Source organism: Abramis brama (assembly GCF_963993115.1).
Source record: "Abramis brama genome assembly, chromosome: 2".
NCBI classification, from domain to species: Eukaryota; Metazoa; Chordata; class Actinopteri; order Cypriniformes; family Leuciscidae; genus Abramis; species Abramis brama.
The window spans coordinates 24,488,147-24,501,520 of NC_139964.1; positions in this window are offsets into that span (position 1 = coordinate 24,488,147).

The window sequence follows — 13,374 nt, forward strand, 5'->3', positions numbered from 1 at the left end:
GGAAACTTAACATTGATTTTCATCAGGTTTGCACCCTGAAATAATGTTATTTCAATGATCAAAAATACACCAAAATGGACATAAAATTTTTATTTGTTCAACTTAAATTAAATCATTTATTTTACATGGAATCAACATTGAATCAACACTGAAACAATAACAAATCAATCTACACAGCAAAATCCCCAGTGTTAAATTAACATTCCTCAGTGTTTATATGTGTCCACACTACAGGGTGTTAAAATTAACACTGAAGCAGTGTTGAAGTTAATGAGATAATTAAGTGATTAATTAAGTGATGATTGGCCATTAGTGGTGACACCTGATGATAACAAGCAGACTCACTGAAGGAAAGAGAAACAAGAACAGAAAAAAGAGAAACACAAGAACTACTGACTTTGAACCATTATTGCACTTATTATTTTACCAGTTTGGCTTTATTTCTGTCATACATCTACACACGGTCTTATTTAGATTTAACAGAAGTTTAGATGGTAATGTTTTATGGAATGTTTCGTTTCATGTCACCATTATGGTGGTCAGTGGTTGCTTTAGTTGGGCTCTTGACCCTTTACTTTTTAACATTAGTATTTCTCTGACTGCTCCAACTCTGTGTTTATAAAGCATATGTGTTGTGGCAAGAGAAACTATGATTTGGGCTGTGTTTCCTGAAAACATCGCAAGCCTAATTTGATTGTATAGACCATTTGTTGCAGTTGGTCTGCAATCAAGTTAGGTTTAAGATGCTTTTGGAAATGCAGCCCTGGTTATGTTTCAATGATGAAATTACTAGTGACCTGATTCAATGATGTCACCCATCATTATAAACTGATTATCTAATTTTTTTATTAATATTTCACTACAGTAGTTACTTCCAGCAATGTTTTAAAGATCTGAAGGATTTAATATCACACACTGACATCAAGAATCTACATATGAATCTCAACAATGGTGACAATCAAACAAATGCTTAATTTTGCAGTGCATGATGGGAGCCACCAATCAGAACGCATCAATGGCTGACATCATGCATTGCAGCATGAATAAATTATGCAGCTGAATTGTCCTGTAATTTTCATTGCTTTTTCTGTTGGCTTTTATTTTGCTATTGTTTTGTTCTGACTTTAGTAGCTTGTTTTGTGATGTTCAGAGTTGATCTGTTTGTCACTAGTTTGTTTATTGTCACCATTGTTGAGATTCATATGCTGATTCTTGATGTCTGTGCGTTTAAACAATAACTTCTTTGCTCAAAGTATTTTCAAAATTTTTGATATTGCTGTTGGATCTCAAACTATAGAATCTCGGAGCTACAACCACTAGTGATGGGCATTCCGGCTCTTTTCCGTGAGCCGGCTCGTTTGACTCGGCTCACTGAACAGAGCCGGCTCTTTTTGACTCACAAACGGCTCTTTAAAAAATATATGTTTTAACTCGCTGAAAGTCCACCACACAACTGTGCAACGTGACTATTCACATATTTAATTGTCCATAACAACCCAAAAACTAGCCTGCTTGTCTTGCACATCTAATTAATGGGCAAAGTTATGACTGACTATTTTTCTTACCTTCTTTTTTTACTTTTTAATGTGGATATTATTGAGCTTGTAGAAGTTTAGCTCTTGCGTTCTTCTGAACATCTTGCGCTGCAATTGCCCGATGTCATTTCTGAGTCATATCAGACCATTATCTGTCTCTCTTTTAAATGCATATTCCACAGTGGTAGTAGGCTACGATTGGCTGTTTTAAAATATAATTAATATCGAAACAAAATAACCCAGGCGGTCTCATCTAAGAGACGTTTAGGCCTCCTCCAATAGTACTGACAGCTGGGCATAGCTTGCAGGTTTGCTTATAGCAAACTTTTTTCATTTGTTTGGTTCAACCGCCACCCGCCCGAATTTAATTAAAATATTATTTTTCGTCACGTCATCCGCCTGATCCGCGGTTTATCCGCATCTCTAGTGTGTTTGCTCGGCACTCCCTCATGCAGTTTAATTGGTTGACATCGCGTGTATGATTGACAGGAACAGAATGTGAGGCTGATCAGACAGTCGAAACAAATGTGTGTGCGCCTTTAGGCCTATATAATTATGTTTTTGTTGGTTTTTGAATTAGTCAATTATTTTAAATGCAATTAAAATCATTCATTATTTCATTATTAGCCTACATAATGATTTAATTTCTATAGGCTATATTTTTAAAAATAGAGTCGGCTCTTCAGATATGCGAGCCGGCTCCCGTCGTTCACCTACAAGAGCCGGCTCTTAGATCCGGCTCATTCGCGAACGACCCATCACTAACAACCACCAATACTAAAACAAGACATCAAGCATTTAGTCAAAGATTTATACTCTCACATCAGTGAATCAGGTCACTACATGATAATGTTTTTATCATCAAAACATATTGTGAGCAGGTCATGTTTTCTCTTACAGTAACAAATGTGCTTTATAAACACAGAGTTGTAGCAACCAGAGAAAAAATAATATTAAAAAATGAAAAGGGTCAAGAGCCCAACTAAAGCAAACACTGACCACCATAATGGTGACTTGAAAAGAAAAATTCCATAAAACATTACCGTCTAAACTTCTGTTGACTCTCAAGAACTTTTGTCGATGTATGACAGAAATAAAGTCAAACTGGTAATAATAAGTGCAACAATGTGTAATGACTCGAAGTCAGTTGTAGTTCTTGTGTTTCTCTTTTTTCTGTTATTGTTTTTTCTCTTTCCGTCAATGATTCTGCTTATTAAGGTGTCACCACTAATAGCCAATCATCACTTAATTAATCACTTAATTATCTCATTAACTTCAACACTGCTTCAGTGTTAATTTTTAACACCCTGTAGTGTGGACACATATAAACACTGAGGAGTGTTAATTTAACACTGGGGATTTTGCTGTGTAGCTTTCACTCAAAAAAATGCTATGTTGGCTTTAATTAACTTTTTTATGTCAACAAGGCCCACATACACTCTTAGAAAGAATGTGTTAAAAATGACACAACCTGTTAAATTTTGACACATCCGTGGGTGAGCTCCAGGACTACTTTGTGTTAATTTTAACTCATTCACTGTGTAAGTCATTTTAACACACAAATTGTGTTATTTTAAAAAATAAAGCGAAAGGGCCAGATGCAAAAATATTAACCGTTTAATCAATAGTCGAGTACAGAATGCATGTGCACACAAAGTACAACACAATGTTTCAAGCTCAATGACTGGACAGACTCACTGTACTGGACATTATTCAGTTATTCACGCTTCAACCCCTAATTGATAATGCTGCTTTTGACAAAAGTTCATGAAGAGATAATAGTTCACCGAGTTTGCACTTTGAATTTAATTAAAATGAAGAAACTGACATAATATTGTATATAAATAACTTGTATTTAACACATGTAGTGTGTGTGCTCAAGGACAACACATGTTGTGTAGATTTTAACACATGTAGTGTGTGTGCTCAGGGACAACACATGTTTGTGTCAAATTTGACACACAACCTGTGTCGATTCTTATCACATCTCTGTGTTTATGAGGACTACACATTTTGTATTACCTTTAACACAACTAATGTGTTATTCCTCTTACACAGAAGTGTGTTGAAACCTTTTACACACTAATGTGTTATAGTTACACAACTTGTGTCAGATATGTGTCACATGTGACTGTAGTCGGTGTGTATTTGCCAGAGTTACTTCCTGTGTTTTTACAACTGAGTGTTTGGACGAACACTGAAACGTATTGTTAACTCAGACATCCCAACCTGCACAAAGGGGGGGGAATGGGGTTGGTGAGTCGGGGGGTTCGGTTCTGATTAATTCGGTTCGGGAGTATAGATAAAAGCCCGCCCGCACTGACAATTGATTGGTTGGGTCCTTACATGCGCTTCGTGAGGCACACACGCACACTAGCACACACACGCAAGGTCTCTCTGCCGTGCGCGCGCTACGCATGCGCGCTCTTGCTCGCTCGCTCTAGATTCCGGGAGATTTTAACTAATTTGCGGGCATCAGGGAGCCGCTATCAACATGCGGGAGACTCCCGGAACTTCCGGGAGACTTGGGATGTCTGTTAACTTGTTTTTATGGAGTCCAGTGATGTTTAATAAAGAGTTTGTTTGAACATTTGGATGTTTTAGACATCATGAATCTACATAGACAAGCTCTTATTGAGAATTAACTGAGGTTTAGATGTTGATGTTTCATTGAATGTTTAAGTCACCAGAATCGTGATTAATGGCTCCTTTATTTGAGCTTTATTTGACAGCTGTCTAGTGTATTGTAGTGTTGTGTGCACTGTAGTGTGCACTGCAGTGTAAGTGCTGACTGGTGTGGGTATAGACAGCTGTCTTCTCTGAAACACATGGAGTCTTTAATCACTGTGCAACTGATGTGAGCAAAATATACACAAAATTAAATAAAAATGTATTAAACATTTATGAAACGCTGTCATGTTTTGTAAATGATTAGTTAATCATTAACTAATCAAATGTAAATGACTTAAAACTGGATCTACAAAACATACATAAAATAATAAACATAGGCTTATCACTTAATAATTTATGAATGCATAGTCATGTTTCGTAAATAATTAGTTAATCATTTACTAATCACTTGTAAATTACTTGTAGCGGAATTTACAAAACATACATACAATGTTAGTATATCACTTGCTAATAATTTATGAATGTTTTGTAAATGATTAGCTCATCATTAACTAACCACTCATAAATGACATACAACTGAACATTATTATAAAGTGCTACCCAAGTGGGTAGACTTTAACAAACATGAGTACAAAAAAAAAAAAAATCAGTTTATGATAATCGATCATAATTCCAGTAAACTATGGAGTGCCGCAGGGATCTGTGTTGGGCCCTCTGTTATTCTCAATATATATGCTGCCACTTGGAAATATTATAAGGAAACATGGAATTAGTTTCCATTGTTATGCTGATGACACTCAAATATATATTTCATCACGGCCAGATGAAAACGCTAAATTATCCAAATTGACAGAGTGTGTTAAAGATATAAAAGATTGGATGACGCGTAATTTTCTTTTATTAAATCCAGACAAGACAGAGGTAATACTTATCGGTTCAAAAAAACGCCCATAGAACCTCTCACAATACAACTTTGACATCGTAGGATGTCCTGTTACTTTATCCTCTACAGTAAAAGACCTGGGTGTTATACTCGATTGTAACCTGTCTTTTGAAAATCATATTTCGTATGTTACAAAAACAGCCTTTTTCCACCTTAGAAACATTGCTAAGCTACGTAATATGCTATCAGTTTCTGATGCAGAAAAGTTAGTTCATGCATTCATGACCTCGAGACTAGATTACTGTAATGCTTTATTAGCTGGTTGTCCTGCATCCTCAATAAACAAGCTACAGTTAGTCCAAAATGCAGCCGCTAGAGTTCTTACTAGATCAAGAAAATATGATCATATAACACAGATTTTATCATCACTACATTGGCTACCTATAAAGTTCTGTATTAATTATAAGGTATTGCTATTGACTTATAAAGCCCTAAACGGCTTAGCTCCAGTCTATTTAACGGATCTTCTATCACCCTATAATCCATCACGCCCTTTAAGATCAATAAATTCGAGGCTTTTGGTCATACCTAGGATATCCAGATCAACCAAAGGAGGGAGAGCATTTTCGCATTTGGCTCCAAAACTCTGGAATAGCCTTCCTGATACTGTTCGTTACTCGGACTCACTCTCCCAGTTTAAAACTAGATTAAAGACGCATCTTTTCAGCCAGGCATTCATATAATATTGTTAATCTCACAGTTTCAAACTACAATCCGGCCTTTAGTTCATAAATGCCAGAGGAGAACTGGCCCCCGACTGAGCCTGGGTTCTCCCAAGGTTTTTTTTTTTCTCCATTAGGTCACCTGATGGAGTTTTAGGACACCATTAGGTCACTTGATGGAGTTTTTCGGTTCCTTGCCACTGTTGCCTTTGGCTTGCTCAGTTGGGGATATTTTGGGGATATTTAATTTAATTTTATTCTATCAATCAATAAATTCCACTAGAAACAAACTTTGTTGTATTATTTTATTTTAATACTCTGAAGCTGCTTTGATACAATCTGTATTGTGAAAAGCGCTATACAAATATACTTGATTTGATTTGATTTGATTTGATGACACACACAGACATCAACAATCAGAGTATGAATCTCACCAAAGGTGACAATCAAAAGTACAAAACTCCCAGCATGCATTGCAACATGAATAAATTATGCAGCTGAATTGTCCTATTATTTTGTTTGATTCTAAATATTTGCTTTTATTTTTTGCTGTTGTTTTTGTTGTGAGTTAGTAGCTTTTCAGTGATGTTCTGAATTAATCTGGTCATCTAAATATTTGTGATTGTCACCATTGTTGAGATTCATACGCTGATTGTTGATGTCTGTGATGTCAGCAAAGGCTATTTTTTTATGTTTGTTAAAAGATTTAAACCGACTGTTATATTGCTGGATCTCATGCTGCAGTAACTCAGGGTTTGTGACGTGAATATATTAGTGGAACAGCATAATTGTTAGATTACAAAAAAACTTCAGTGAATCAGTCTGTTTCATGATGATTATAAAACCATCAACAGGTAACCATCATCACCTGATCTCATTTCACTTTAGCTTTCTTTGCTGCTGCAAATGTGTTCGACAAACACACTGTCACAACAGCCAAAGACAAAATATATTATAAAAGTTAAGAGCTCAACTAATGGAAACACTAATCACTGTTATGGTGACTTCAAATGAAACACAGAGTTAAACCCCTGTTAATTCTCAATAAAACTTTTGTAGACGTCTGACAGAAATAAAGTCAGTCTGGTTAGTAATAAGTGAAGCTGGTAATGCTGTTTGTGGAGTTGTTTAATCCTCCTCTGCTGAGATCTTCACAGATTTAATGTCTTCTTTTCTCTTCAGTTGATTTCATCTATAGACTGTGGCTGAAGTCAGTTGTAGTCAGCAATATTATGAAGCTGCAGACTCGGAGCCTGCATCTACAGTCCCGCACCCAGAGTCCCGCATTCCCAGACCCCTCGTTTTTCGAGACAGCGCCTCCTGCTGTTCGCAAGATCGTATAACACCCTTATCCAAATGCCATTGAAAACAATAGGATGCAATATTACTGTCTTGTTTTATTTAAAGTTATCCAAATAAATTTTGCGTTCCTTGCTTAATGCATGTGCCAAAAAACTCATTGTGTTCTCTGACTAACAAATTACCCAGTAGTTATTTTTTGAGCGTGGGTGTAATTGAAAGAAAATTACTGATGGAAGGGATACAATTACAGATTGAACTATCTTCTGAAAAATATTATGTGATATTATATTGCTACAATGTTTTTTTTTATTCGAATTCCAATTTTTCTTTCAGTTCAATCTATAATGGTCTAATTAACATTTTACCATGCTAACATTACAAAACCTGTTTTTGATATTTTGAATGCAAAGCAAAACTCAAATAAGAGTAGACAAAACACCAATAATAAACAATTCTGTACTTTATTTAACGATCACCTAAACATCATCTTGCTGTAAACAGGACAAAGCAAAGAAAAAAGGAAGAAAGAATTGTGTTAGTGACTTTACTTTTCGTCTTCAATTGCATTAAAAAAACTCCTCATTTATAAGTCGCTTTGGATAAAAGCGTCTGCTAAATGAATAAATGTAAAATGTAATGTATGCATAAGGTAAAATAATTACTTTCTGGTAGGCGAATGTTCCTTCTTTTTTCATTCTTTTTGCAATCGCTCTGTCAAATTCCTTGACTGATTAATACATAGTGAAGGCATGGTAAATTTGATTATTAGGTAATTGTATGAGTTGTAAATGGCTGGCAACAACTTCATATCACAGTTAACTTAATATTGATTCTTACGTTTTTTTTAATAGTTATGTTTTATAAGAACTAATTTAAGTAGTCTACATAAATTATATAAAGTAAAATAATTACTCCGGCATTAATTTATTCAATTTAATAGTTTTAGGAGAAAAGGTCCGGTAATTAAAAAAAGGTCAAACGGTAATTCTGATTAAATAATTAATGATGACATTCTTTGATATTAACACACTCAATGTATTTAATTGGTCTACTTTAATGTCAACTAATTTTAATCAAATTTTTACAATGGCTTGTCTACAAAATGTCCAAGGTTAAAGGCTAACGTTAGCTATCAAAATATTTTCGGGGAAAAAAAGGCGAAGAAACATACATTAGCGGCTCAAATTTTGTTACAAACTATCTTTAAAAATATTAAATGGACTATTCATATGTTGGTGTATCGATGAGCTATAAAGTAGTTTGATTAAAAAAGAAATCGAATGAATATGATTCGCTAAATAAAATTGACGATACTCACGTTTCGGCTTAAGTTCTTCACATGTTTATCCGATCCAATTTAATAGGAGGCGCTGTCTCGAAAAACAAGGGGTCTGAGAATGCGGGACTCTGGGTGCGGGACTGTAGCTGCGTAGTCAGAGGTGTAAAGTCCAGGTTCAGAAAGTAAAAGTCCTCCTCAGTATTTTGTTCCATTCACCTGGATTTGCTAATTCAGACAGGAGAGAGAACTAATTAGTGAAATCAGCTGACTGAGTTCATGGGTGGAATAAACATGTGGCAGGACTTTTACTCTTTGACCCCTCTCTGGTTAGGAGCAACACATTTTTCTGCACGGAAAAGAGCCTTCTCTTGTTACAGCAGCTTCCATTTTTATTATTGATGTTTTGAGCAAGTTTTTTGTTCTCTTGAACACATGGAATGGAAATGATGATATGTTATGCAATATTCCATTTTTTTGCTCAAGATAAATTGGCAACTTTGGATTAGAAACAGCAAACTACTCCAAAGAGTTTTGCAATAAAATGTGCAATAAATAAATGTGAAACATGAATGTGTTTTTTGTTGATAGAGTTGTGTTGTGTGTCTGTTCTAACTTCACTAAACCTTTGCAGTGATCTTTAGTGCAGTGACAATACATGTTTGGCTCTCTGTTAATATTGAAAAACATGATCAAAATCAACAAATAACTTACTGCTTCCACAATTGTGATTTCAGAGTCAGAAATGTTTCCAAAATCTTTTTGATCAGATAGAGAACATCACAAATCAAGTGCTCTCTGTGACTGTAAGTCTTCAAGAGAAAAATATCAAATAATCAAATATTTGTCTTATTTGCTCTCTTGACATTTACTGTGACTTTATTTATCTGATCAATAAATTAGACTGTAACGGACATTTTGACTCAAGCCTTCAACACTTCAGTAGATATTTTAGAGTCATCATCATCATCATCATCATCATCATCATCATCATCATCATCTTCATCTTCATCTTCATCATCAGTCAGCCCAGCTGAACTAGCGTCCTATGGAAACCGTATCTTAAAAACCAGCGAGAAACTCATCTCTACATTGGTGAAGCCGACAGACACGAGTGACAATGTCAGTTTTACTCTTGCTGTTGTAGGTGAGTGGAGAAACTGATGATGAAACTGATATTATATATGATGTCAGGGAGTTTATAGACACTGTTAGACCTTACCAGGCTTTTTTACAGTAAAATACTGGCAACACTTTTTTTCTGATAATTGTACAATTCTTTACTGTAATCTACAGTATGCTACTGTAAAAATACCATGCACTAAATTAAAACTCGAGTTAACTAATGAAACCGACTGTCTTTAAATTGACCAACTGTTGTTTTAAATGTATTAACTAAATTTATAATGCACTAATAATGTGAGCAAAGTATAACCATGAACTTTGAGACGACTAAAAATTTAATTTTAAACTAAATTTTAAATAAAGAGATTTACACTGGGTCAGCAACTACACAGTCACTGCATGTTAAATAAAGCAACATGCAGCAAATCTTCAAAGTTTCTAGATCTTCTCCTAGACTGAAGCACAGGCTCTACTCTTCTGCACAATGGTGACCCAAAAAAACTAAATTTTACAGTAAACTACTGGCAACAGTGTTGCCAGTATAAACCTGTTTTATTACTTATAGTTTATTACTGTTAAAATACATTCTGTGGGTGTGTCTTTTTATCTTACACTGTTAACCCTTTCAACCCCACAGGAAAATCCACACTACAAAGAGTAAAAGTAACATTGAGATAGTAGGCACGTTTCCATTACAGATTTGCGCAAAACTTTTGCGATTTTTTTAAAATATCGATAAAATCTTTTTCGAAATGATGTTATGCGACTACAGCGTCATTTTTCCCTCTAGCGATAAATCATTCCAAAAATCATGGCAACGGACGTTGGTAGGTTTATATATATCACAGCCACATACCGCACTAGACATTATTATTATTAATGGAAGGAAGCGTTATCCAAGCATTAATGGCAAGGAAAGAACCTCATACTGTGAGTGGCACATATGAGGTGTTTCTGGGTGTTTCTCACTCATTTCTGCTTCGAGGTCTTGATTGTGGCACCTCTATGAGGTTTAGAATCCATTATTTTTGTAATTCTTTTGTCTTTTATGAATTTAATAAAGAACTCTGTCTCGTATTCTGTCCAAACACACCGTGCCTTCTAAGTCAGGTGACTGTAAATGCGCAAAAACTGTTTCCATTGCAGTTTTGCGAAATATTCCTTTTTCGAATTGCCTGAAAAACCACCTCATGCGAGCGTAAAAACTTTTTTGCGATAAATGGGAATTTTTGCAAAATTGACGTGTTTCCATTAAGCGTATTTCCAATTCGCAATTTCAATTTGCGCAATTTGAAGGGTAAAGGAAATGCAGCTACTGTTGCAGTGAGATAATTAAGGGAATATGTAAGTGATTGTTGAGCATTAGTGATGAACACCTGCTGTTAACAAGCAGAATCACTGAAGGAAAGAGGAACACACAAACAGAATATAGAGAAACACAAGAAATACAACTGACTTCCAGCCATTACACATTATTACACTTATTATTAACCAGTATGACTTTATTTCTGTCATACATCTACAGAAGTTGTTATTGAGATGTTAAGGCGAGACACGGCAGGCAAAAACATTGTTTTTTTTTTACTGGTCAATTTTGAGATTTTTGGATATTTGTCTTCAATAACATGTCTTCTTTCAGACTTGTGGTGAAAAAAAGTCAGAAATACACATTTAGGTCTTTATTTTACTACACTTTGTCTGTTTGCATCTGTAGATTTCTCATAAATTTAACAAAAGTTGGCGTTCTTAATCAACATGCTGCTCCGCGATCGCTGTCTGCTCCCTGTCATCACACACACCGCTGGAAAGCTCTCTCTCTCCTGTACAACACTGTCGGATCCAAATATGGTCATTTCCTTTTTATCAGCAACCAGTTGTGAAAGTAAAAGCCGAAAAAATTCAGCCGAATGCGCAATCTCATTGGCTGATGATAAATCTTTAAAGCCTGTTTTCTCAAAATGACTTTTCTCTCATACTCCAAGTCCGAAATCTCCACTTCAGTAGCACTTATATACACCAAACTTTCCAGTCTTGTACCTAGTAATATTATGAAGACATTTACAGAGGGATTTGTAAATATATTATTCCTAGCCTGATTTATATAACATTTTATTCCACAAAACATGTCAAAAAATCACTTTTTGACAGTATATTCTGATTTACAGGATAACAAAAGTAGATATCCATAAATCCCTCTGTATTTTTTCCCCCCATCTTATATGTGAACACAATGAAAAAATATTTTTTAACCTGGCTTTATCCAATACTCAGATTTCGTTTTTTTTATATATGCAAATTAGTGCATATTTAATTAGATATTGCCTAATTTGCATATTTAAACATTAAATTACAGAGAGAAGGAAATGAATAGTGGAATAAAGTCGTTATTTTTGTTGTTTTTTGTGCACAAAAAGTATTCTTGTCGCTTTATAAACTTAAGATTGAGCCACTGAAGTCACTTGGACTACTTTGATGATGTCTGTATTACCTTTTCTGGAAATGGACATTATACTAGGGCTGGGCGATATATCGCACGATATTGTTATGCACATCTCGTCAGTAAAGCCGGTTCCTTGATTAATAGTAAATCGCCATCACCTGCTTTCAGATGGAGCGGCATTTACTACAAAGAGCCGTAGTTAACTGACAAGCTGAGCCATATTGCATCAATATCGCGGACGTATCGCCAGCGATATTTAATGCGATATGGCTCAGCTTGTCAGTTAACTACGGCTCTTTGTATACAGCAAAAACTCCAGTGTTAAATTAACACTCCTGGGAGTGTATATGAACACTCAAGAGTGTTGAAGTTAATGAGATAATTAAGTGATTAATTTAGTGATGATTGAGCATTATTGAAGACACCTGATGTTAACAAGCAGAATCACTGAAGGAGAAAATCACAAATTGTAAGCCACCGTTATGGAGAATAGTGTTTGCTTTAGTTGGACTCTTGACCCTTATATGTTTACTTTAGACTTTATTTGGCTGCTGTATCTGAGTTATAACCGCCAGTTGAACAAAGAGAAAAGTGATCTGATGGTGTTGGTTATATTATGACAATCATCATTTGAACTTGATCACTGAACTCATTATGATCCTTCTTTCTGAAGTAGATTTATGTTGTTGATTACAGAATAACTGTGATTCTGCATAAATGCCAGAATTTTTGATATAATATAAAGGATTTCTTAAAAGTTGTTTAAAAAATAAATAAATTACTTTTAGGCACACACAGACGTCAAGATTCAGTCTATGCATCTCAACAATAGTGACGAGCAGAATATTAAATTAGAGGAAAGTAAATTACATAGACAATTCAGATCATAATTTATTCATACCGCAATGCATGATGGGAGCCATTAATGAGTTGTGATTGGTGGCAGCCACTGCAACATGCTTTATTATTGTCACCATTGTTGAGATTCACAGGCTGTTTATTGATGTCTGTGTTTCTAAATAAATTCATTTGAATGTCTTTTGATCAGACCAATGTTTATAAAATATTTTGAATTATAAGAATAATACTGATAATCATATGCTGTAGAATCACAAAGCTGCTCTTAACAAGTTAAACCAAACTATCTCAATAAGTTTTATTTTTCAGATCACAGCATGATTATATCAAAACATAACCAACGCTATCAGATCACACTTTACTTTGTTCATTTAACTGTTATAAATCAATAACAGCAGACAAACAACAGTAAAAATATAAGGGTCAAGAGCCCAACTAAAGCAAACACTGATCACCATAACGGTGGCTTACAATTTGTGATTTTCTCCTTCAGTGATTCTACTTGTTAACATCAGGTGTCTTCAATAATACTCAATCATCACTAAATTAATCACTTAATTATCTCATTAACTTTAACACTCTTGAGTGTTAATTTAACACTC